The 25,296-nt window shown below is 36.3% G+C and overlaps 2 long non-coding RNA genes across 2 annotated transcripts in view; one reads left to right on the top strand and one right to left on the bottom strand.

Annotated features, from left to right (window-relative positions):
- Positions 1-200: 200 nt before the first annotated feature.
- Positions 201-6,811, bottom strand: LOC112658340 (uncharacterized). The gene is made up of 2 exons (XR_003135641.2): positions 6,673-6,811; positions 201-349 (listed from the first exon to the last, which is right to left on the bottom strand). It is a non-coding gene; the product is annotated as an uncharacterized LOC112658340 (long non-coding RNA).
- A 1,562-nt stretch (positions 6,812-8,373) lies between these two features.
- The window catches only part of LOC112658339 (uncharacterized), a 31,249-nt gene continuing 14,326 nt past the window's right edge, over positions 8,374-25,296 (top strand). Inside the window, exons 1-6 of the long non-coding RNA XR_004804238.2 lie at positions 8,374-8,582; positions 13,833-14,014; positions 17,557-17,687; positions 22,889-22,960; positions 23,064-23,148; positions 23,956-24,113. This is a non-coding gene — a long non-coding RNA (uncharacterized LOC112658339). The remainder of the gene's footprint in view (positions 8,583-13,832; positions 14,015-17,556; positions 17,688-22,888; positions 22,961-23,063; positions 23,149-23,955; positions 24,114-25,296) is intronic.

Here is a 25,296-nt window from a genome sequence, read left to right as displayed (position 1 = left end):
AAAAGCTAAAAACAATTTAAAATCAATCCTTAAATATAAAATAAAATAAAAACTGTTAAAATCATCAAATACTTCAGAAATTTAACTAATTTCCTTTTTAGAACCAAGTTTGAAATAAATGATATGAATGTCCTTCAGTCTAGTGGCAAATACATTCAGGTAGGACATGAAGAAGAGAAATGATTTTAAAATGACAGTGGTTTTCACTTATCAAGGCCCAGTTTTTGCCTTTTAATGCCTTGCTTCAAAAAAAGAACCAAGTCTTCTTGGACAAATCTGGGGCTGGAGCAAAGAAGATACTGAAGGAAGCTGGAGAATTCATCTCGTAGTTCCAGAAAGCAATGATGTGCTAAAAAAAAAAAAAAAGAAAAAAAAAATTAAAAACCACAATGATGCAGGGTATGTCAAAACAGCACAAGAGCCAACTGAAGGAGTTTCAGTGGCCAAAGCTGGAACAATTTGAGCAACAAAATAAATAAGTAGTATTGGATTATAATCCAAAGTATAAAATATCCATGAGTTCACACAGAAATAGATGATTGAATGGATAAATGGAGCAAAGAAACAAATATCCTGTGCAGAATTCCAAATAATCTATGTAGATACTGCCCCCTCAAGGAGATGGAGCTTAAATCCCTATCTCTTAAGTGAGGGCTGTGCATAGTGACTTCCTTTCAAAGTGAACAGTATGGAAAAAGATGAAAAAAGTAACTGTGCTTTGCTATGTGGTGAAAATGGCACTTCATCGGACCCAAAACCCATAACCTCTGTCTAATCATGAGAAAAGCATCAGACAAATAGAAATTGAGAGATATTCCATGAAATATCAGACTAGTACTTCTTAAATCGTCAACACAAAAACTGAAAACTCCCACAGCCAGGAGGAGACTAAGGAGACATGGCAACTAAATGTAATGTGGTATTCTGGAGGGGATCCTGGAAAAGAGAAGGACATTAGGTAAAACCTAAGGAAATTTTAATAAAACATTGAAATAATAGTGTTTCAATATCAGCTTATTATGACAAATGTATCATGGGACATTAACAATGGGAAAGTGGATGTTGGATATGGGGAACTCTCCATACTATCTTCACAGATAATCTGTGAATCTAAAACTGTTTTCAAAAGTTTATTTAAAAATGAGGATGGAATGGACCCTTCCTTGCTATTTCTAGGGAAGTGACTTCATTTGGAAATAACAGTTGTGAATAGTGAATTTTATTTTTTTAATGTCTTCTGCACTTAAGAGTGTTAGGAGAGTATGTGAAGGGGTGAAAATAAAATTATGTGTTTTACTTTAGAGTTTGAGAGAAGCTTTACCTACAAGTTTTAGAGAAAACGAAGAAGTTCAAGAGAGCTTAGTTCAGGCTGTGTTTTCCTATAGAATAGTAGGAGAAATCCATATTACCCTAGAGTTTTAAGGAAGAGGAATAATAAATATAACTACAAACCATTGTGTAGATATTAATAAACATGGAGTTCTAAATGAACAAGGGGCTAAACTTTCACAATTCAAAAATATAGAAGACCCTGGAAAATTGTTTAGCCACTCTTTGCAATGGAGTAAATGATAAATTTTGTTAAATGTTAGGGGAGGCTAATATTTAGGGGAGTGTTGAAATGAATTATTATTCAATGTAAATAACCACTTTCAAAGTTTATCTGCTTACCTAAGCTTCTCTTTCAGCCTAAGAGGTTTTCTTCAACTACAGGGACACCTGTTTTTGTTTGTTTGTTTGTTTGTTTTTAATTTACTTTCTCAACTCAATCATTGGCATTAGAAATAGTTAAAAGTACAGTTTTTAAAAGTAGATACCTTTAGTAATTAAAAACATTAATGATTCCAGCTTAGTAGTTTATGATATTAGGACAAGGCCTGTGCTTTCTTGCTTAGGGACATGGAGCACCCTGAATAGGAATTTATGAGTATGGGGCTAAGTTACTTCTAACCTCCATAATGGAAAGTTCCCTTCAGGATCCCCTTCTGAAACTATTGATTTTCCAGCACAGTGTGTACTTATCAGTAATGCCAAGATTTTGTGGCATCATCTGGCCATGTCATTAGAAAACGGCTGAAACCCTATTCTTTTATTTATTTTTTCTTCTTCTTTTAGCAAAATTCAACAAAGCAAACTATACTAGGCACCGTGGATAATGCCATTCTATGCATTAATCCCAAATTGCATATTCTCTGGAGTTTCTTCTTCCGTATCTCTTTAAGTAAGGTCAAGAAGAACATAGTTCATATGCTTTTCAATTTAAAAGGGAATAATTAAAAGCTATTAAAATATCTGCATTTTAAAGTTCAATCATCAGAGAAAAGAAGAGAAACAAATTCAACCAGGTTCGAGGCCTAACAGCTGAAAATACAGTTGTCAGATTTTGTAAATAAAAATATAGGATGCGTAGTTAAATTTGAAATTCAGGTAAACAGTAAAGTTTTTAAGTGTATTCCATGCAGTATTTTGGACATACTTATACTAAAACCCATGCTTATCTGAAGTTCAAATTTAAGTGGGAGTCCTATATTTTATCAGGCAACCCTATCATCTATATAGGATTTAAAAATCAGGCTGAATAAGTTTTCTACTACAGTTTGAGTCAAGGACACTTTGTAACTTAATATCTAACTTTTGGTACTGTTGTACACTGCATTCTCAGAGTACCCATAGCAGCAAACCCTTTAAGACATGGCTCATTCATTAAGTATTTGCCGAATACACTTTGTGTGTTTAGCCTTGTACTGGATTCTGAGACCCAAAAGGAAGTGAAAGATCTGGTGTATTGCCCTTTAGAAATCTAGATTCCGCTCGCAAGTAGAACTTACTTGCTGAAAATTAATTTTTCAGCTACCCTGACGTTAATTACTCACAAGGTTTAGCTCCGCATGGGTCACCATAAGGAGCCCTGTGGACTAGTGAAAAGTCTAGATGAAGGTAATAGTCCTTGAAAAGTGCCTTCTCATGAGGTATCAGAAGCTGAACTCCCCATAGGTAGTCCCTGTATAGACAGCACTGGCTATTTGCTTGTTTTGCAGCAAAGGGTAAGTGTAGGTGTTTTGCGGTTTCTGCTGAGGGAAGCACAAATTCTCCTTGAAGTTCTGGTCCCTTGCATTCTCTTTTCAAAAATACTGCAAAAATCTTTAGGACTTAACTAGAATGTACCTTGAAATTTTATTGCCCTATAATCCTGTTTGCTGCAGCACATTAAAATTCCCTTGAATGTTTCTTATGTAACCACTTCTGGTTAACTGTCATCTTGAAGTTATTTGCAATTTAGTTTTTCCGGCTTTTTCCAGAGCAGTGACAGTCCCTTTCTCCAAAGCTTGAAATGCACTAAATGCACCTTGCACCCCATACCCTTACCCTTTTTGCATTTGTGTAAAACCAGTTGTGTTGTCACTCTGAGTACTTATTTAGCCAGGGTAGAGATCTTATTTAAAGAGCATTTATAAGGGTCACTGATTGTTAATGCGCTCCCTTGGACTGCATGGGTTAGGAGAAATCTGTAGCTTTTGCTACCATCAAAACATTTAATAAATACTTTCTCATGCCTTTGGCTTGATACTCACTGAAGATTTACAAGGAGTTATACAAAACTGGCTTCTTTTCACGGGCAGATTTAATTGAAAAGCGACACAGGGATATGAACAAACAAACAAAACACAAAGCAGCAGTGAAATTAAGAAATTTGCCAAAGTATGAGTGGCCAAGCTCATTTCCACTTTAGAGCATCTGCTGATTGTTCCATCTCCTTGGAAATCTCTTCCTCCAGACTTTTGTTTCTCTTGCTCCCCTACTTTGTTGTTGTTGTGGTTGTTGAAATGTTACTACCTCAGGTTTTCCCTGATCCTCTACTTAAAAATAGAATTTCCTCTCAACATTTTTACCAAGTTATTCTCTAGAGCCTTTAAACTAATTTTGGATGTATATTACCATTACACTTGTCATTATCTGAAACTGTATTATAAACTAATTATTGGGGCAGCCCTGGTGGTGCAGCGGTTTGGCGCCGCCTGCAGCCTGGGGTGTGATCCTGGAGATCCGGGATCGAGTCCCACATGGGGCTTCCTGCATGGAGCCTGCTTCTCCCTCTGCCTGTGTCTCTGCCTCTCTCGCTCTCTCTGAATGAATAAATAAATAAATCTTAAAAAAAAAAAAAGACAAGGATTGTCCTTTAAAAAAATAAAAAATAAATAAACTAATTATTATTTATAATTTATTTATAGTCTCACAATAGAAAGAAATTCCATGAAGGCAAAGACTTTGTCTACTACTGTGTTCTTTTATCTGAAATAGTGCTATATAGGAAGCACTTTTTAACGTTGATGATTGAATTAATGAGTCACTTTTGGTTCAAGATGAGAGATTAGGCAAAATATCTAATTGGGAGAAGGTTAAAGAAGTTGTAGAAAGAGTGAAGAGTAAGCAGGAACACTGTGAAAATAAAAATAGGATCTCAAAGTTTGCCTGCTTCTTGAAAAAGCCAGATGAGTATCCAGGTGGAGAAATTCACATCTTGAAGTAAATTGGGAGTACTAAACAATAGGAGAGCCATGGTTTCACGGGGATGCTTAGGGCAGAAGTGTTCAAACCTCTGCATGGTTGTTGAGTTTGAGGCAGTTGAGAACAATAGGCCAGCTGGTGCCAATGGCATTTTCGTGGCACAGACCCTCAGGGACAAGAGAAACAGGAAGGTCATCTTCTAGCGCCAAGTGTCTGTTCTCTCTGTTCCAAACCAAACCTAGCCACATTGTAAATTGAGGACTACAGTTGTTCTAGGTAATGACTGCACTTTTTTTCATCATCTGCTACATTTCCGAGCTAGGGAATCCCTGAGAGTAGTTTTCAGGACCGTGGGCACAAATACTGAGGTCCGTATGATATTTTAAGTAAGGGTAGGGAGCCATTAGGTGGGAAATTTGCTATTTGAAGATGGCAAAGGTATTAAAGGCAGTCTGTTCACCAGCCTTTTCTAAAAACAGACAATCAGCATTTCTACTGGCATCCTTAGCTGGTCAAGCCTCACAGAACAAACAGTCTTGCCCTGGGGCATGATACCTGCTGTGATCATTTGTTAATTTTTCAGGACTGTCCCAATTTCAGAGCGCTGCTCCATTGTTGCAGATGGTCACAATAAGCCTTCTGATCATAGGTATCATTTTATAAATACTGAACAAGTTAGATATCTGGTGTAATAAGGATCTCAGACTTCAAAAAATCATTTAAAAGTTAATTTCAAACTTTAATTATTGCCACTTGTAAACATTAAAACTGACTTGAATTTTCTGGATCCTGTCCTAAGTACCAACCTACTTTAATCCATGGTTATTCTCATGAAAAAGGAGGTTGGGAAGGAGGTTGATCAAGAAAAGAAACAGTATGATTAATTTCATAAAAAGTACTGAGCAATTCATAAAAATCTCTCATTATAAAAAGGTAGTTTGGAGGCTTCTGATAGAGCTTATAGTTTTAGGAGCCCTTTGAAGAAATGTATAAAATAGAAGCATAGAAACAAATAGCTTTTGCTCATTTCTGAAAAAGGACCAGAGTGTGTTCATATAAGAAGTCCTCATTCCCCGCCACCCCCCCGCCCCCCCCCCCCCCCCCACACACACACTGTGTGATCTTTTCAGGCCATCTAGAAGAAGGGACAAGATATTGTTGAGTTCTTACTTTGGGTCAGGATGCTTGATACTTTTCATACATCATCCTCCTTAATCACCAAACACCATAATGATAACTATTATTTTCCCCACTTTACCGAGTAGGAAATGGAATCTAGGATGGATGAAGTCCTAGCTATCCAACTAGAAAGGAGAAGAGGGAAGATTCAAGGTAAATCTTGAACTTCACGTTTTTTGTTTTATTCTTGTAATCTTCCTAAACTCTCCACTTCTCACCCTTAGCTATGAATTGTCAGTGCAACTGTTTCTCTCAATCCTCTATACTTAAGAGCAGGAGGGAAGGATAAGCAATGGCAGTCCAGCTACAATACTGTGACAGTGAATAGTTCCCTATAGCAGGCCTTCCTTATACTGTGTAATATCAGTAGTACATGTTCTATTTGATAAAGTAATTTTATTTTCCATTTAATCATCACAATTAGGTGAAAAGGGTATTATGATTATCTCATATTTAGCTAAGAAAATGAGACTGAGAGAGATGGAGCTTGCATGTAAGACATAAAGGCTTTTAGAACTCATTCAGTGATTACACAGAGGGAGAGTCTATTTCTGCCTGAGACATACAAGGCAAATTGGTCTCCAGGCCCTTCTACAACCCTCTCCTTTCAATATCTATCCAAAATGCAGGTGCATCATAGCAACACAGCAGGTAGAAGGTTCAGGAAGAGCATCAGAGCTTTTCTTATAGGATGAGATCATGTAAATTGCTTATTGTGAGTGGATTACCTTACGAAAAATAAGCATGATTTAAATTTTCAGTTGACAGTCAGAACTCAGTAAACTACTTCAGTCCTGTCAAAGCTGTTTTCTGTATGTCCTATTACAGAGAATAGGCCACTTAATCTTTAAAAAGTGATCAATTAGCGTGGCTTACATCACTTCTTACTGACAATGCATGCTACCAGCTGGCTGCTTTTTAATCTTTTTTTTTTTTTTTAAAGAATGTCTGAGAGAAAAGGTAAAGAGTGTAATGAGACATGCTAACCTCTTACAAAACTCTGAATATCAAATTTCTGTAATTACTGAAATGTTCATTAGTCTTCTTGTGCTCTGTAGGCTTATCACACCTGTTTAGTTATGCCATCCCAAGCATGTTCCTTCACATCTTTCTCCTAGTTTGGGACTTCTGCTTTATGATGTCATAAGCCTTTCTCAATATACAATATCAAGAATCTTTGTCACTTGGTAAAAATACTTCAGGCTCATTATGGGGGTGGGGGAGGGGAGATCAGATTTGTGGACCTAATCCTAGTTCTGTGCTAATACTAATCGATGGACTTCTAAAATGATTCTTAAGGAAACACATGCATACCTAGTCCCATTCCTAGCAATTTTTATTTAGTCAGCCTCAAGTGAGGCAAGAACATATATAATTTTTATGAAGTGTTTCTGAAGCACAACTCTGCCCAGAACCCCTGCTTTGCAGATGTTAATAGTGCCAAATCTATGTCATTTAACCTAGGCCCTCTAGAAAGCAGAGTCTGAAGTGGTGATTATAATCCTAATGGTTTATTTGCCAGATATGATCACAGGATGTTGAGGTAATGAACAAGTGTAATTCATTGAAACACAGCATGTCACCATGTTGACCACCATGTTGGCATCACAGGGTGCCACAAAGCAACACAAAAGGTGAATCAGCAGGCATGTTCAATGAACGGGAGAATTCTCTAGAAGGTTTACAAGGAAGCACTATACTTTTGAGTAGTACACAGGAGGGAGAAAGGAAGAGAAATTTATCGCTTGGTTTCTCCAGAACTGTCTCCCTTTTCCTACTAGTCAAGTTTCACTCCTTGGGGAACTACCTCTTCTACATTTCCAGTTGCCTTATGTGGCTCCTAAGTGGCTGTACAGAAGAACAGGTCTCATGTCCTTCAGGGTGATGCTTCATTCAATTCCAGGGATGGAGTGGGCCTGGCAATTAGTAGGGTGCTGACTCAGAAAGAGAGGAAGAAGGTGGTCAAAGTTTGCATCTTACAATGCACTGTTATCCCTGGAGTAGGGAAGAGACCAGAGGGGTTACTTCAGTATGTCAAGAAGACAGAGTTGGATTTAAAGAGGGAGTGAAAGATGGTAGCCACACAGAAGATATTGAGAAAAGGAAAATTAGTGTTGAATATTATCTTTTTTTTAAAGATTTTGTTTATTCATGAGAGACACACAGAGAGAGGCAGAGACATAGAGGGAGAAGTGGACTCCTTGCAGGGAGACCAATGTGGGATTTGATCCCTGGTCCGGGATTATGCCCTGAGCCCAAGGCAGACGTTCAACCTCTGAGCTACCTAGGCATCCGGGTGTTGAATATTGTTGATTGGCACTGGACATCTCTTCCTGTCTTTCTGCATTTCCCCCTGTATTCCAGGAATTGGAAAACAAAAAACTCCACTTCCCAGAATCTCTTGCAGGTAGGGGTCTGGCTGCATTATGGGTTTTGCCAGTAGGAGGCACTTGCATGAGACATGGTAGAGAGGCCTTTCTGATGTCACTGTGCTGCCAAGGAAGTTCCTGTAGATGTGTGTACTGCTAGCAGCAGTAGGGTTTTTTTTTTTTTGCTCTAGATTGCAGGTATAGTTGCATGATTTTAAAAGGAAGAGTCTGGTAGGGTCTTCTGACTTTTTCTTTAGCCCTTCCAAAGATTTTGTAAGCACCCCCTTTCAGCATTTAAACCCTTTATGATGGAAATATCTGAAAGCGTTTCCATTTCCTGTAATGCAGTTAGAAGCATTGTGAACAAAATAGGCTCTGTGCGACCCGGAGGCACTGAGCCTCCTTTTCTTCTCCTTATCTGCATCTGTCCACACCCAGGAATGGGAAGGGTCCTCCCAGGAATGGGAAGGGTCCCCGCAGCAAGACTGCCTGGTTGAAAGAACACAGAATATGTGGTCAAGCTTTCAGGTTTGAATTCTGGTCCCACCACTTACAACTTATCTAACTTTAGGCATGGCATTTAACCCCTTTGGATTTTTGTTTCCTCAATGTAAAAATGGATAAATACTAAATAATGTAATAATTTAGACCATTACTGTACAGACTTAATAAGACAATACGTATACAAGTTCTTTTAACAGCTATGCTATGTTTTAAATCTGAAAACTTGTAAGGATCAGTACTTCAAGTAATGCATGTTGCTTATTGTCATTGGGACTGGAATAAACCTGCCCAGTCACAGAGGTAAGAGTAGATTGCTCACCATTATATCCCCAGTTACTAATAGAGAGCTTGACATACAGCAGGTACTTGATATATGTTTATGGAATGAATGAACGACAGATACCTGACAGTTTATATCCAGACCATAATTTGAAGGTGGGAAAGTAAGAGTAGATCAATGTTTGGTCTCACTCATGACTTGCCACCATTGCACACTGTAAGGTTGGTACAAAGCATTTAAGGAACTGATTGATCAACTTCTTCCCCATTTTGATTGATAAGCTAATAAAGTATTTGGGACTTTTAAGTGCATTTTTTTCGAAAGTTGCTTGAAGTACTCCTCAATATATAAAATTTTCTTACCAAATCTTATCAATATAATGGAAATCCAGTTGTTAGGAACAAGTGGAGAATGTATGAATATATACCTCTTTCTCACTTGTCTGTCTCATTAAGTGGTACTGTGCAGAGTCTCAATTTTCCATATATCAAGATCTCCCATGGATTTCTTTCCATGTTTAATTGGATTCTAGGGGTGTCTGCCTTTGGCTCAGGTCGTGGTCTTGGGTCTGGGGATTGAGTTCCACATTGGGCTCCCCATGGGAAGCCTACTTTTCCTTCTGCCTATGTCTCTGTCTCCTTCTGTGTGTTTCTCATGAATAAATAAAATCTTTTTAAAAAATGGATTGTATTTTGGTGTTAAGTTGTATGAGTTCTTTATATATTTCAGATGTTAAACCCTTATCAGATCTGTCATTTGCAAATGTCTTCTCCCATTCAGCAGGTTGACTTTTTGTTTTGCTGATGGTTTTCTTCACTGTGCAAAAGCTTTTTATTGTGGCATAGTTTTAGTAGGTTATTTTCGCTTTGTTTCCCTTGCCTGAAAAATTTGCTAAGGCCAATGTCCAAGAGGTTACTGCCTATGTTTTCTTTTAGGAATTTCATGGCTTCAGGTCTCATGTTTAGATCTTTAATCTGTTTTTAGTGTATTTCTGTGCATGGTATAAAAAAAATAGTCCAGTTTCATTCTTTTGCATGTAGCTGTCCAGTTTTCCAATCACCATTTATTGAAGAGACTGCCTTTTCCTCATTATGCATTTTTGCCTCCTTTATCATAGATTGATTGACTATATAAGTATGGGTTTACTTCTGGGCTCTCTAGCTTGTTCCCGTTCCTTGATATGTGTGCTGTTTTTATGCCTATGCCATACTATTTTGATTACTATAGCTTTGTAGTATATCATGAAATCTGGGATTGTGATATCCCCAGCTTTGTTCTTCCTTTTCAAGATTGCTTTGCCTATTCAAGGTCTTTGTGGTTCCATACAAATTTTAGGGTTATTTATTTTAGTTCTGTGAAAAATACTATTGGTATTTTGATAGGAATTACAATGAATCTACAGATTACTTTAGGTAGTGTGGACGTTTTGGCCAATATTAATTTTTCCAGTCCGTGAGTATGGCATATCTATTTGTGTCATCTTCAGCTTCTTTCAGCAGTGTCTCATAGTTTTCAAAGTACAAGTTTTTCACCTCCTTGATTATGTCTATTCTTAGGAGTTTTAATCTTTTGGTACAATTGTAATTGGGGTTGTTTTCTTATTTTTCTTTCTGTTACTTCATTATCAGTATAGAAATGCAACAGATTTTTGCATATTAATTTTGTATCCTGCAAAATTACTGAACTCATTTATTCTAACAGATTTTTGATGGAGTCCCTAGGGTTTTCTATATAGTATTGTGTCATCTGCAGATAGTGAGTTTTGCTTCTTCATTACCAATTTGGATGTCTTTTATATCTTTTTCTTATCTGGTTCCTATAGCTAGGACTTACAATACTATGTAGCATAAAAGTGGCAAGAGTGGGCATTTTTGTCTTGTTCCTTATCTTAGAGGAAAGGCGTTTAGCTTTTCCCCATTTACTATTATGTTAGCCGTGGGTTTTTCATATATGGCCTTTATTATGTTGAGGTTGTCTCCTGTAAACCCACTTTGTTGAGAGTTTTTATCATAAACAGATGATGAATTCTGCCAAATGCATTTTCTGTAACTATTGAGATGATCATATAGTTTTTATCCTTCATTTTGTTAATGTAATGTATCATGCTGATTGACTTACAGATATTGAACCATTCTTGAATCCTTGAAATAAATCCCACTTGATTGCAGTAAATGATACTTGTAATGTATTGTTGAATTTGGCTTGCTAATATTTTGTTGCAGATTTTTACATTCATGTTCATTAGTCATATTAGCTAGCTTTCTTTTTTTTATAGTGTCTTTGTGTGGTTTTTGGTATCAGGGTAATGCTGGCCTCATAGAATAAACTTGGAATCTTTCCTTTTACTGTTTTTTAAAATAGTTTGAGGACAATACATATTAAATTTTCTTTAAGAACTATGGCTTCTAATAGTGTATTTACCTTACATTTGTGTAAGAAACAATATGGTACATATATTTTTACTTTGCTTTACACAAGAGCATCAACGTGTATGTTATAACTTCTGTATGACATCTTCATACTCTAAAATACACTGGTATTTCTATCATACATTTAGTTCTGTAGCTCTGGCACAGCTTTTGTCATTAATTAGCTTTAGTATTTGAGACAAGACATTTTTCTGCTCTCTACCTCAGTTGGCTTATTTATAAATAATTTAAAGGTAGGCTAAGGTGGAGGAGTGGGAGAGTGTGTGAGCATAAGAATGGGCTAGTTTGTGGGGAATATGGGTGGCTCTGTCAGTTGAGCATCTGACTCTAAGTTTTGGCTCAGATCATGATCTCAGGGTCATGAGATCAAACCTTATGTCATGCTCTACACTCAGTGAGGAGTCTACTGGAGATTCTCCCTCCCTCTCCCAATGCCCCTCCCCTCCTTGTGTTTGCTTTCTCTCTCACTAAAAATAAATAAATAAATCCTTTAAAAAGAAGATTGGGGTAGTTTTCTGTCTTGATCTTGACTTAAATAATAATATTTACAGGCAGGACATATATTTTCAACTAGTTTCTCAAATTTAAATTTTAATTCTTTCTCTTTCCATAACAACATAATAACAAAAATCTGCGGTTAACAATTACTGAGCACTACTTCCAGTTTAGGCCTGGTGCATAGAGCTTTACATCTTTCACTGAATCCTCATAACAACTTTGCAAGTTAGATGTCATTATTATCCCCATTTGCAGAAGTAGAAAATGCACAAAGAAGTTATGTAGTTGCCCAATCTTTAAGTGGGGAGCAGTGGGCTTACTCCAGAGCATCGAACCATCAAGCTACACTGTGTTTGCAAGGTAGTGATTGTGACCATTGCACAATGCTGTTTGCTTCCAGGAATCACCACTGAATGGGAACAACTGAGTAGATCTTATCATGGAAACTTTCTGGGACCAAATGAACTTATTAAAAAGTGAATGCCTCATGAATTACTATATTTTGACTGATATTTGTAACAAATAACTTTCATAGCTGATACCAGAGTTGAGAAATTTTACTTAAAATTTCCAAGGTCTCCTATTCTAAAAGTCTCCATTGTTTGCTAAAGGGGTTTATTTAAAAAAAAAAAAAAGTTTATATAAATAACATGCTTCCTCAAACCTTAGCACTTCTATTTTTTTCTAAGATTTTATTTATTCATTCATGAGAGATACAGAAAGATAGAGGCAGAGACATAGCAGAGGGAGAAGTAGGCTCCATGCAGGGAGCCCTATGTGGGACTCAATCCTGGAATCAGGCCCTGAGCTGAAGGCAGATGCTTAACCGCTGAGCTACCCAGGAGTCTCAAACCTTAGCACTCTTAATCTGTTTCTGACTAGTGGGTTGTCTAATCACCTGGAGCTTCAGTGCTATTATCTAAACAATTCACATACTAACTCCAGAAGTTTTCAAAGTTGGGTGAACATGATAATCCTTTTGGAGCAGGGAGAAAACATTAGAATTTCTAATTTTAGCTGATCCTTCTAAAGGTTTATATTTGTGTATAATACATTAGTGTAGTCATACGTGTGTTAAATCAATAAATAAGTAAGCCAGAATTTATTGTGAGTGATCAAAAAAGTTTGAAGACTACCGATTTAGCCATTTTTGTACCTGAAGCTGATTTTCATTACGGGTAGAAGTAAGGTCTGTGTTCCACTTATCTATTGCAATGTAACAAATCACCCCCAAAATTGGTATACTGTAGAACAATATGAATATTTAAATTTCTCACAAAGCGTTTGGGTGGGACTCAGCAGGAACTGTTTGTCTCTGCTCTACCAGAGTGGTTGAATGGTAGACTGGAGCCATCTGAATGCTGTTCACTCACAAGTCTGGCAGTTGATGATGGCTGTTATCTGGGAAGACTCAAATGCTTGGAGGCAAAAATAGCTGGGACTCCTTTGCACCGCTCTTCCTCTCTGTAGTCTTTCCACTCTATCTCTCCAGCATGCCAATTTCAGCTTAGCCAAACTTATTACAGAGCAGCTCAGGGCTCCTGAGGTGCATGTACCAAGGGATAAAGCCAGGTAGAAGGCTAATGACCTTTTCTAATCCAGCTTTCAAAGTTGAATAGGGTCATTTTTGTCACATTTTAATTTTTAGAAGTAAATCACTTTGGGAATAAGATCCCACTTTTTGATGGGAGGAGTGTAAAAAAATTTATGAACATAGTAAATGTTCACCTCCACAAGTGTCCTGACTAGGGACAATGAAAGGCCAATGATGTGGTTGGGGGTACGGGAAATATCAGAAAGGGAGACAGAACGTAAAGACTGCTAACTCTGGGAAACAAACTAGGGGTGGTAGAAGGGGAGGAGGGCGGGGGGTGGGAGTGAATGGGTGACGGGCACTGGGGGTTATTCTGTATGTTAGTAAATTGAACACCAATAAAAAATAAATTAAAAAAAATAAAATAAAAGCTATCAACAAAAAAAATGAATTTAAGAATTAAGCTGTAGGCTGGATATGAACTGGAAAAACTGAACTTTTCTTCCATTCCTGACTTCATCTCTTGCTTCCAGGACCTTCATAGGCACTGGGAGACTCCTCTTCTAGCCTGGCTCATGAGTATTTGATGGACTAAATGACACTCCACAGGAGAAGGGAGGGCAATTGGATGCCTTTTTCTATTCTGATAGGCCTAAGAGGAAGGGATTAAGGATCCTCTGACCAAAATATCATGTATGTCAAAACGTCATCATAGGTATGTGTGTTAATAAAAAAATGTGCACCTCTCATCAAAAGATCATGTCAATAAAGGTATATGTGCTAGTAGAAAATATGTATACTTCCCACCAAACTGCCAATATCATTGATGACATGTGTTCTCATAAAAATATGTAGTTTTGCTATAAGCATTTTCCTACTCATAAGTTAATTGATTTTTCTAAAACAAGAGTGTAGCCAATAGATCTTTAAAATCACTTTATCCTTTGCTCCTCCCCAACATTTCAGATAAACAAAGTAAATTTATGATATATATATTTGAGTAAAAACTCTTTCCTACAAATAATAAAACACTGGTAAAAGAATTTCCCCTTAGACATATTCCACTGAGGTGATATAGCTAAATACTTTCATATATGTAGCTTTCATACAAGTCAAGATTTCTAAGAGTATATCTACTCCTGAAATGATATTAAATTCTAGTATAAAGACTAATAACAGCCTCCTTTGACATTTGATCAAGTAACTTAAAACAAAAAAGCCAGAGAAGAGTGATGAACATTTAGAAGTTGTTCAGAAGTGAGCCTTAAAGGTGATTAAAGGACAGAGAAATAAGACTCAAGAAAGTGTAATGTATTGAGATTATTTAATTTTGACAGGGCGGAGTCTGAAAAGATGACTCATTTCAACTTCTGTTGATCAGAACTCTCTCCTATGCTACACTATACACTACAAGACTATAAACACTATGCCAAGAGATGTCCATGATTGGGATTCTGGAGTAATGAAAATTTCTATAATGGTTTTCATTAATCTCTATCCTTTGCCACCAAGTTTAAATTTCACTAAATGTAAATTTAGTGCCTTCTCATAGTTTGTAAATGGGTAATCCATGAGACCCTTATTCTCAAACCAAGCCAGAAAATAGAGGTTTTATGTTCATAACTCTTACATGGGAATGCACTTTACAATTATTCATCTTCATCTAGCTGAGTCAGGAGCTTAAATTTTGGTTAGTTTTAGTAAAGAAAGTAAGTAAAAAATCTATAGTTTTAGTAAAGAAAGTATAGTAAAAAAATCTGTAATTAATAATTAAAGTAGAGTTTCAAGGCTGATTGTTAAATAATTTTCTGTCATGATCATCCATATGATTTTTTTTCTTTCCTAGAATGACTTAAATATCATAATGCCTTAAGACGCTAAAGATAGAAGTGATATACATATTTCTTTGGAGTCTAAGATCCTATGAATTTAGTGGGTTTTTTAGTCTTTCTTTTCCATTTATGTTAAGGACTTTTCAATATTCTAATTTTAAAAATGCCTATTTACAATTATATATATTGCCTGTAAAATATACCACAATGCACATACATGGTTTAAGTCCATAAAAGATACATTTGGTACTGTTATATTTTCAGAGAATTTGTTGCATACTTAGTTTCCTAATTGCTGCATTAGGGAACATTGTCTTTGGGACTTTTTCTAGTAATTGATTAGCTTACTATTTTTTTTTAAGATTTTGTTTGCTTATTTATGAGAGACACACAGAGAGAGAGAGAGAGAGAGAGAGAGAGAGGCAGAGACATAGGCAGAGGGAGAAGCAGGCTCCATGTAGGGAGCCTGATGTGGGACTCGATCCTGGGACTCCAGGATCACATCCTGGGCCAAAGACAGGCACTAAACTGCTAAGTCACCCAGGTGTCCCATAAAGATAGCTGTCACATAAATACTTAACCTGTGTTGTGTAATATACATTTTTGTCCCAGATAAACTTTCTTGAAACCAAATGCCTCTATGGTAAATGCATTATTCCTAGAAAAGACCTTAGATCCTACACCTTTTTATAAATCAGTTTGCTTTTGTGAGATTCTAACCGTGATCTTATTGTACAGTTGACACTTGAATAGCTCAGTGTGCTGACTCCCCACAGAATTTAAAATCAATGTATAACTTTTGACTCTCCCAAAACTTAACTAATAGCCTACTGTTGACCAGCCTACCAATAACATAAACCTGTTTTGTATGCTATATGTATTATATACTTGGTTCTTACAATAAGCTAGAGAACAGTGTTGTTAAGAAAATCATATTGAAGAATCATTTACAGTACTGTAAAAATGTATCTATAAGTGGACTCATGCAGTTCAAAACCTGTGTTGTTCAAGGCAACACAGGTTGCCTTGTAATTTGGCAATGGGATATATTTTTATTTGGTTGCATTTCAAGAGTATTCCATCTAGCTGTGATGTAAAGGCATTCATGTAAGGTATCCTGAGTATATCTTGTAGGCCCAGATTTTCTAATTATTAGTCACCAAATCTGATAAATTTCATATCTTCCCATGCCAAAGAATGGCCCACAAATAGACATAAGGACTATATTCACCAAAGATGTTGGATGTTTGAATCTGTTTCACTGGAGTGCATTTAAGAGGAAAAATGCCAGTATCTAAACCCAGGCACATTAATGGTTTATAAACCACTCGAAAAAATGTGGAGATGTCACAAATCATGAACACAAATCACATTCCTGGAATGTTTAACAAAGAGATATTTCTCTTTGATAATTCTCTAGGAATTTTGTGTGTGTGTGGGGGGGGTATTTAGTTCACCATCATAACTTGTTAACTTTTATTTCAATTACTTTTTTGCACAAATGGCAGTATATATTTATTTTTTATTTAAATTCAATTAACAAAAATGGATCATTAGTTTCAGAAATAGAAGTCATTGATTCATCAGCATTATAAAATACCCAGTGTTAGTTACATCATGTGCACTCCTTAATGTCCATCACCCAGTTATCCCATTCCCCCTCCCACCTCCCCTCCAGCAACCCTCAATTTGTTTCGTAGGATTAGGAGTCTCCTATGGTTTGTCTCCCTCTCTGATTTCATGTTGTTTTATTTTTTCCTCTCTTCCCCTATGATCCTCTGTTTTGTTTCTTAAATTCTATGAGTGAGATCATATGATAATTTTCTTTCTCTGATTGACTTATTTTGCTTAAGCATAGTACCCTCTAGTTCCATTCACACTGATGCAAATGGCAAGATTTCATTTTTGATGGCTAAGTAGTATTCCATTATATATATAATCCATTATATTATATATATAATCCATTATATCCAATATATCCAATATATTCCATTATATATATCTATATATATATCTATATCTATATATATATCTCACATCTTCTTCATCCATTCATCTGTTAATGGACATCAGGGCTTTTTCCATATCAATTACTTTTAAAATTATTTGGATTGAATTCATTAATGATAATTTTCCTCTTTTCCTATAGCATTTAGGAAACCTCCAGGCAATCATCTTGTGCACTAAGTTTAATAAAAGTCTAAAGATGTCAAGTAAAACAACAGTGACAAACACTTAAAAGAATGGGAGAATCCTTTGGCAATGCTCTATACAAGACTTTGTGGGATCCTTCTTTCCTCCATTCTTCAGTCTTGTGAAGAGCAAGCCATTAGGATACTCAACTACCAGAAAGGGTAAAGTCATAACACCTGCAATTGCCATAGGTTTTCTCTGCGATTCAGCAAAGCTTATCACTCCTTTTCAGGCTCTGCTTCCACTGGGACCCATGTAATGAAATGAAATTCTCCACCTGACCCTTTTGACTGCAGACTTGTAAGATGAGAAGCTACTAAGGTTTTCTCTCCTAGGACAGAAGATTGACAGTACAGGTTGCTCGTAAGATCCATCTGCCTGCAACCTGCAGGCATATTATTCCTTGAAAATTGTTAGAATTTAATGGGATAACTTTTGCATTTTCTCCAGCTAATTATGTTTTAAATTATATGCCCTTTCTCCTTCCTGTTTCTTTTTATTTTTCCTGAGTGTTTTGTTTTGTTTTGTTGTTTTAAATATTATACTGCCCTTTTTGGGTGATTGGATTTGTTCAAAGTAGGCCCAAAACCTTTAAAAGACTGGTAGATTCTCTCAAACTGAAACAAAACAAATTTCTCTCTCACACACACACACACACAATACACACACACAATTTATACTCACATAAAATCAAAATATGTAGAAAGAAAACTATTCTTTTATACAACTATATTTGGACCTTAGAATTATGTTCATAAAAGCTTATGGCAAAATGAGAGAGAGAATCCAGATGAAGTGATACTAATGGAATACTTGCTTTATGCTTTAAGAATTATACCTGACGTGTTATGGGCACATTGAATTGCATTTTTAAATTTTGGTACTAGGAGAACTATCATTGAATGGAAATATGCAGTGCATCTTTTTGTGAGATGAAGAAGTGTTTTAGAGAGAAGGAGACCATTTTTAATAGATCTCTTTCCAACTTAGCCTTTCTTTTAATCTCTGAGCATCAAGTTTATAATCTGTAAATAGAGATATTAATTTATGCCTGAGAGAATGGTCAAGAAAATTAAGAACTAATTCAGAACTAATGTGAGTTTGCTTTTTGATTTAAAAAGGTCTATATAAATATTAGTAGGCTTATGTTTCAGACTGGCACCTGTATTATCTCAATGTCTTTTTAACATGCTATTGTCATATTACTACATTTTTGTGAAGGAGATATCAGAAAATTGGTGTCTAGTCTTGCTTGGTCATTAAATTCCAAGGTATAACTTCATGAAAGTTATTAACTACTTTGAACTTGAGTTGCTCATTCCTTTATTCATGCAGTATGTATCGAGTACCTATAGAATGCCAGACAGTACTGTTGACTCAGAATACATCAGTGAAAGATAGAAATAGAGTTTATGAAGTAGGCATTCTGATGGGAAAAGGCAAGCATCAAATGAAATAAATATATAATAGAGTATGTTAGAAGGTGGTAAGTGGTCTGTAAAAAATAAAACACAAAGGAGACAGAAAATATGGAGCGTAGACTTTTGTTTTTTGGTTTTAATTAAGGTGGTCAAAGAAAGGCCTCACTGGTAATTTTTGAAGAAAGATCTTCAAAGATAAGGGCATGTACCATGTGGAAATGTGTGGGGACAGGGAATTTCAGGTAGAGAGAACTGCAAATGCAAACATCTCACAGTAGAAGTATGTCTTGGCAGAGGCCCATGTAATTGGAAGCAAGTCAATGTGAGAAAGTAACAGAAGATGAAGCCAAAGTTTGAGGTGGGGAGGACAGATAGCATGGGGTCTTGCAGGCCATGTTCTGAGTGAGAAAAGACAATATTGGAAGATTTTGTATAATTTAGGTTTTAACCCTGTCTTTTGGCTGGAGAATGTAAATACAGGGGTCAGTCTTTATCCTTTAAAATCTCTCACAGTCTGGGTCCAAGATCCTGTGATATTTGACAGTTTCTCTCTCAATTTGCCTACTATTATTCCAGGAAGAATAAAATCTTGTTCAGTCTCTTGGCCCACTACTGGGACCAGCTGTTTGGCAGACCATAGGAATTAGTTGTCCATAAATGTGGGGTCAATGTGGCCAGTTCAACCTTCACTTTCCCATGGTTTTCTAAAAATAATTTAAGAGAAGTCATAATGTTTTGGAAGTACTAAAGAAATGATGATGATGATATATATAAAAGACCATGGTGTGTGGGTCTATTATGTATTTTTTACTTCAGTGCAAATGAGAAGCCTAGTGCAAAGAAACTTATGAACCTATTGGAAGATTCGCTAGTATGTCTTTCCAGTTCTTCACAAAGCCACAAAAGGCTTCCCTCTGGATTTTCACATGAGCTGAGTGCCCTACTAATAGGTGAAAAATGTGTCTCAATCAGGTATAATCACATGGAATTCCAAAGTGAGGAACGTGCTGGTTAATAAGTCCCATAAGACTTACACATTCATCAAAAATGTTTTAAAAAGACATTGTATTCTAGAGCTAAAATTATTTGCAATGCTAGTTTTATAAATTTATTTTTACATGCTAACTCTATAAATTCCCCAACACATTGTTATTTGGGCAGTAAATATTTTATGTGTGTGATGTACACCAAACTTTTAGAAGAATAGAATCTAGTATGAAGTGAAATACCTGTTGTTCTGTACAATCAGATAACTGCTGATGATATTGATTTTTTAAAAAGAATAAGATAATTTTGGGATCCCTGGGTGGCGCAGCGGTTTGGCGCCTGCCTTTGGCCCAGGGCGTGATCCTGGAGACCCGGGATCAAATCCCACGTCGGGCTCCCGGTGCATGGAGCCTGCTTCTCCCTCTGCCTATGTCTCTGCCTCTCTCTATGTCTCTCTCTGTGTGACTATCATAAATAAATAAAAATTAAAAAAAAAAAAAGAATAAGATAATTTTGCCTTTTTTTAAAAAAGAAACATTATAATTAAATCAAAGCTTCCTTATTTGAATGTAAAATTTCTGTATTTGGCAAGTACATTAAGTTGGGTAGAGAAATTCAAAATTAGGCTTCAAATTGACTTACATTCTCTGAGAGAGAGAGAGAGAAATGGAGAGAGAACTAATGTTCTCTACAGTGAATTTTTATGCTTAAAAAAGAAAACATTAACCAAAGTACCAACATCATAAAAGAAGATATGTGTGGCAACCACCAAAGGCCATTTGGATTCTGTGTAAAAGGCCTTGAAATTCCCTAGAGCTAAGTTTAATAAAGGAAAGATAAGAATGTCATATTGAAATTCATAGAATTGACTTGGCATGATATTCAGAGTTCATCTCATGCACATGCATAAGACAGTTTCCCTGCATCCTAATGGATTGAAAACAACATGTAAGTTAGTATTATGGTTTGAGACAAAGTACAAACTAATTGTAGCATAGCTATAGGAACTTTTAAAAATAATATTGTTTATTAAACACTACAGAGTACCAGGGACTCCTGGCCAAAAGCAGTTACTGTCTACTGTCTTTATGCTGCTGGTCTGAGACTATCAGGAATCTAGGACTATTGCATATTATAAACATATCCATAAATTATTTGTCCCAGATTTCCTTCTGAATTGTTTGCTTTGAGAAGTTGCTTATATCTAATTAATTGGAGTAAAGATTATTACCAAACTATTGGGAAGACTAAAAGCAATGATCAAATAGTTGGCTTTCCAAATCCTTTACTTTATACATTTTTAATTTCCTTCCACTTAGCCAATTAGTGAGTGGATTTGAAGCTATTTAGACAAATACTATTCTCTGATGTAAATCACTTGTACAGAAAGTTAGGAGACCCCAGAGATCTGAGCCTGACTGCTAGATGTCATGTTCACAGCCACCATGTCACCATCCATACCAGCATGCAAAGCCAACAAGGAGTCCAGCTGACTTTGATTTAGAGGTTTTTTGGCAAATTGTCTCAATTTCAAAATCTATCTCTTTTAATAACAATAGCAAGTACATAATGCTATCATATGCCAGGCACTATTTGGATTTATTTAATTGACCTTATCTGAAGTGTTTCAGTTAACTTTTGAAGTGTTTGAAAACACCCTAAAACCTAGTAGCTTCAAGCTGTAACCATTTAATATTATTCACTATTTTGTGGGTCAGCTGGGCAGTTCTGCTGATGTAGGCTGGGTTAGTGTGTTTTCTGTCAGCTGTGGGTCAGGTAGAGGGCTTTGATACTTTCTGTTGAGTTCTCTATATCTCTGCAGTCTCAGCTAGGACCACTGGGCTAACTCACTCATTCTGACCCATGTGATTGCTCGTTATCCAGGAGCATGTTCACAATGATGGCAGCGTTGTGTTCACAAGGGGGATACAGGGGCTTGGAAAAGAGTACTGGAGAGGAAAGTCTCTTGAGGTCCGCCCTTGGTACATATGCAGTGTCACTTCCAGTGAATTCTGTTGGCCCAGGTAGCCAGAGGCCTGTCTGTAGTCAAAGTAGAAGGGAACTAGACTTTTCTTTTTGATAGGTGGAGCCATAAGGGTTGTCGATGAGGAGTAAAGGACTGTGTCCATTTTTCCAGGTGGACACAGCTCTTTCCATTTGACGGGTGAGAGAACTGAGATATAGAGTTTATATGACACAAGGTTATGTAGATTCTAAGTGTCCAAGTCAACATTCAGGAGTATGACTCCAGAATCTATGTTCTTAACCCATGTGCTATATATTTATTTTATATGTGTGTTTCTTAGATGTCACTGCTGCACATGTCATGGATCACAGGAATCATGCTTACTGCCTTCTTTCACATAAAGGACTTGTGATTTTCATGGCACCATCCATTCCACACCAACTCCCAACCCCCAACCAAAAGCCCGTAATACATAACACTTCTTTCCTCTGGTCTTTTATCTCAGAGAGAAAAATCATAAGGTCTTTTTAAAGTAGGTATTAGGAAAGTATTGTATGTTAATGTGTCATCTTTTAGAATACCTATAAATAAGGGTAGAAACTGTTTATTTATGGTTTTATTTAATATATTTTTTAGCAGATTCTAAAATGAGTTCTTTTTTTTTTTTCCTAAGATTTTATTTATTCATTCATGAGAGACATGGAGAGAGGCAGAGACATAGGCAGAGGGAGAAGCAGGCTCCCTGTGGGGAGGACCCCAGGATCAGGACTTGAGCTGAAGGCAGATACTCAACCACTGAGCCACCCAGACACCCCAAGTGAGCTCTTCCTTTTACTAGCAAGTACATTCCATTAAGGTAGGGACATCAACTCCACATTACAGTTGTTTCCCTACAGTTAGCAAATGGTACGTGTTCAATAGTATGAATTAAATGGAAGAATGAAGGAAACCAAAATATTAAGAATTGTTAGTAAACATTTTTAATCATTGATTTCATCAAGTAGATTATAATAATATTATACTCCATTTATCAAAGTAATTATCTGCATTTTTGTTTATTCAGTAGCATTTCCTTTCCTTATTATGCTTGTTACAATTTACATATGTATAAGTTTACATGTGATACCATAATACTATCTCCAGATTTTCAAGAAATTCTTTGCTAATTTTGAATTCTTTTTCTTTTATAGTATTGTATTATGACTCTCTTGATCTAGACACATAGTGTTTCGAGTGTGTGTATTAAGGCTTTTGAGACTAAGGTAACTTTCAACTCACATAGGCCTTTACAAAGATGGAGCTTACAGCCCTACCCTGCTAATGCTCTGTTTCTCTTTTGAAATTGAATCCTTGGGCTCAACCTAGTGCTATGCCTTGATAAGAACCCATGCAAATATGAGTGTTGGAAACTCCTTGAAGTTCTTTATTGGAAACTCTTCTCAGTTACCTGGTGAGTTGTATGCGACGCTTTTCTTATTTTATCAATGGGAATTGAGATACAGAGTGGGTAGGCAGCTTGTCAAATATAAAATCAAGGCCAAGGGATTGTGTAGCCAAGATAAGAACTAAAGGAACCTCATTTTATAGCCCATTGTTCAAGAGACTAAATAATGTGGTTTGTAAAGAAAGAATAATATGGAAAAAAATACTACTTCTGTTAATCATGAATTGTGTGTGTGTGTATGTGAAGATTTTTGATTAGAACATACTAAAAAGTTGGTATATGGTTAGTTTGTAGAATTGACAGTGGATCTGCATGATTATTAATAGGAGAAACATTTCATAATTCATCTCATTAATGTGTAATTGCTATCTGGAGACAGATCTTACCTCTTAGAAGACAAAGAGCAAAATGAGGTTAAATTGATTTCTTTTTTTAGAGATTAGAATACAAGTCATTAGAACATATGAGAAGAGCCTTAAGTGAGAAAGCTGATTAACTATGAGTTCATCCTTTGTCATAAACCCTATTTTAACCCCAGAATCTGTCTAATCCAACAATTAGTTTCAAAATATTTTCCACGAATGTACTTTATTACAATGGTGTTTCTTGTCATTGAAGATTCTGAGGTTTTATCAAACAAGAAGTAGTGGGATTTGCTCTTCACTCCCACCGGCTTAAAAGTTTGTGGTATTTTTAACACACAAGATTGCTTTCTTCTTTGACCATTATTTTGAAAATGTTTGTATACAATTAGTACCATGTGTTCATACAGTTAGTTGTATATTTTGCCAATTTCTTTATTTGTCTCCACAGTAAGGAAAGGAACTGACTCAGTGTGAAAGCCACCAACCTTTCATCAGCCTTTCTCTGGATGCTTCATCTTCTGTAGCTTGGTGCTGGGAGCTACAGCCCTACAGGCATCTCACTGCCTGATGCTCAGTGAGGGAGGAGAAGGTGCATATACAAAGAAGGTAAGAAAAAACACACATGCTGTAAACAACTTATATTTAAAATTTAACTAATTTAGAATCCTTTTCTTTCTTTTCAGTTACAGCTTTGAGTATCACATTAGTAAAGACCTAATAGGAGGGAGTGAAATGTACTAGAAAAACTTGTTGGCTATTGTTCATATAGAAAACAAATGAAATTTAAATACAACAAGCACGCATCTGTGACAGCCAGTTGTATCAGCTGACAAGGGCTTCCATCTTGATTGGCAGGGGAGAGTACAGTGGAGAGTACTCTATATATCAGCAGTTCTGTTTGTCATTTTCAATTTGTAATTATCAGACTGCCTGACTGAGAGGCAGAATAATTAATATAGTCTTACCCAGACTTATAAAAAGAATTGCCTGGAGCACTTGTTAAAAACACAGATTCTCAGCTCCACCCAGATCCTGATGAATGGCAGCCTCTAGGGATATGCCCTGGAAATTAATATTTTTAATATATCTGAAGGTAATTTGTATTCACTGATAGTTAAGAGAATTTACAGAATTCCAAGTCTGTCATTTACTGTTTGAGATGAAGAGTTATTTCACCTAACCTAAGCATCAGTTTTCTCCTCTGCGAAATGAGGGTGATGACAGTACTTCCCTTTCAGTGCTATTGTGAACACCAAATGACATAATGTGGGCAAAATATATATCTTGGTGCTTGGCACAAATGCTGAATATGCATCAAGTTGCTTCTACTACTGCGACCCATTACTGTTATTTTATCCAGTGAACTCTGATGCTGTGGGCCTACCCAATTGGAAGATAAAGTGCATATAAATGATATAAGGAATCATTGAGGGAAAAGTAGGTGAAGGGAAAGAACCTCTAACACATCTGATGAGGGCTGAGGCATTCTAGCTTAGAGGCAATGGAGAGAGTGGACTAAGAGTTCCAGGGCAACCTAGGGCATCCAATTCTGTTTATATCCACACTCCAAGTATTTGCTTTGTCTTCTCCAGTCTAGGAAGGAATCAAATGCTTGGCTAATTGTCCTTGATAAGAAAAACTTTTGGAAGCACTAAGACATGATATAGTTTAATTGGTCAGCAATACTTTCATTTTGTAAAGTTTCATCTGGGATGTGGCGATAAGAAAGTGTTATTGCTTTGTATGACCAGGTCTCTCAGATATGCAAATAAGTAGAGTTCTCATAACA

Source organism: Canis lupus, chromosome 12 (assembly GCF_003254725.2).
Source record: "Canis lupus dingo isolate Sandy chromosome 12, ASM325472v2, whole genome shotgun sequence".
Lineage (NCBI taxonomy): Eukaryota > Metazoa > Chordata > Mammalia > Carnivora > Canidae > Canis > Canis lupus.
Note: the sequence above shows the minus strand (reverse complement) of the source record. Positions and strands in the feature narration are given on the sequence as shown.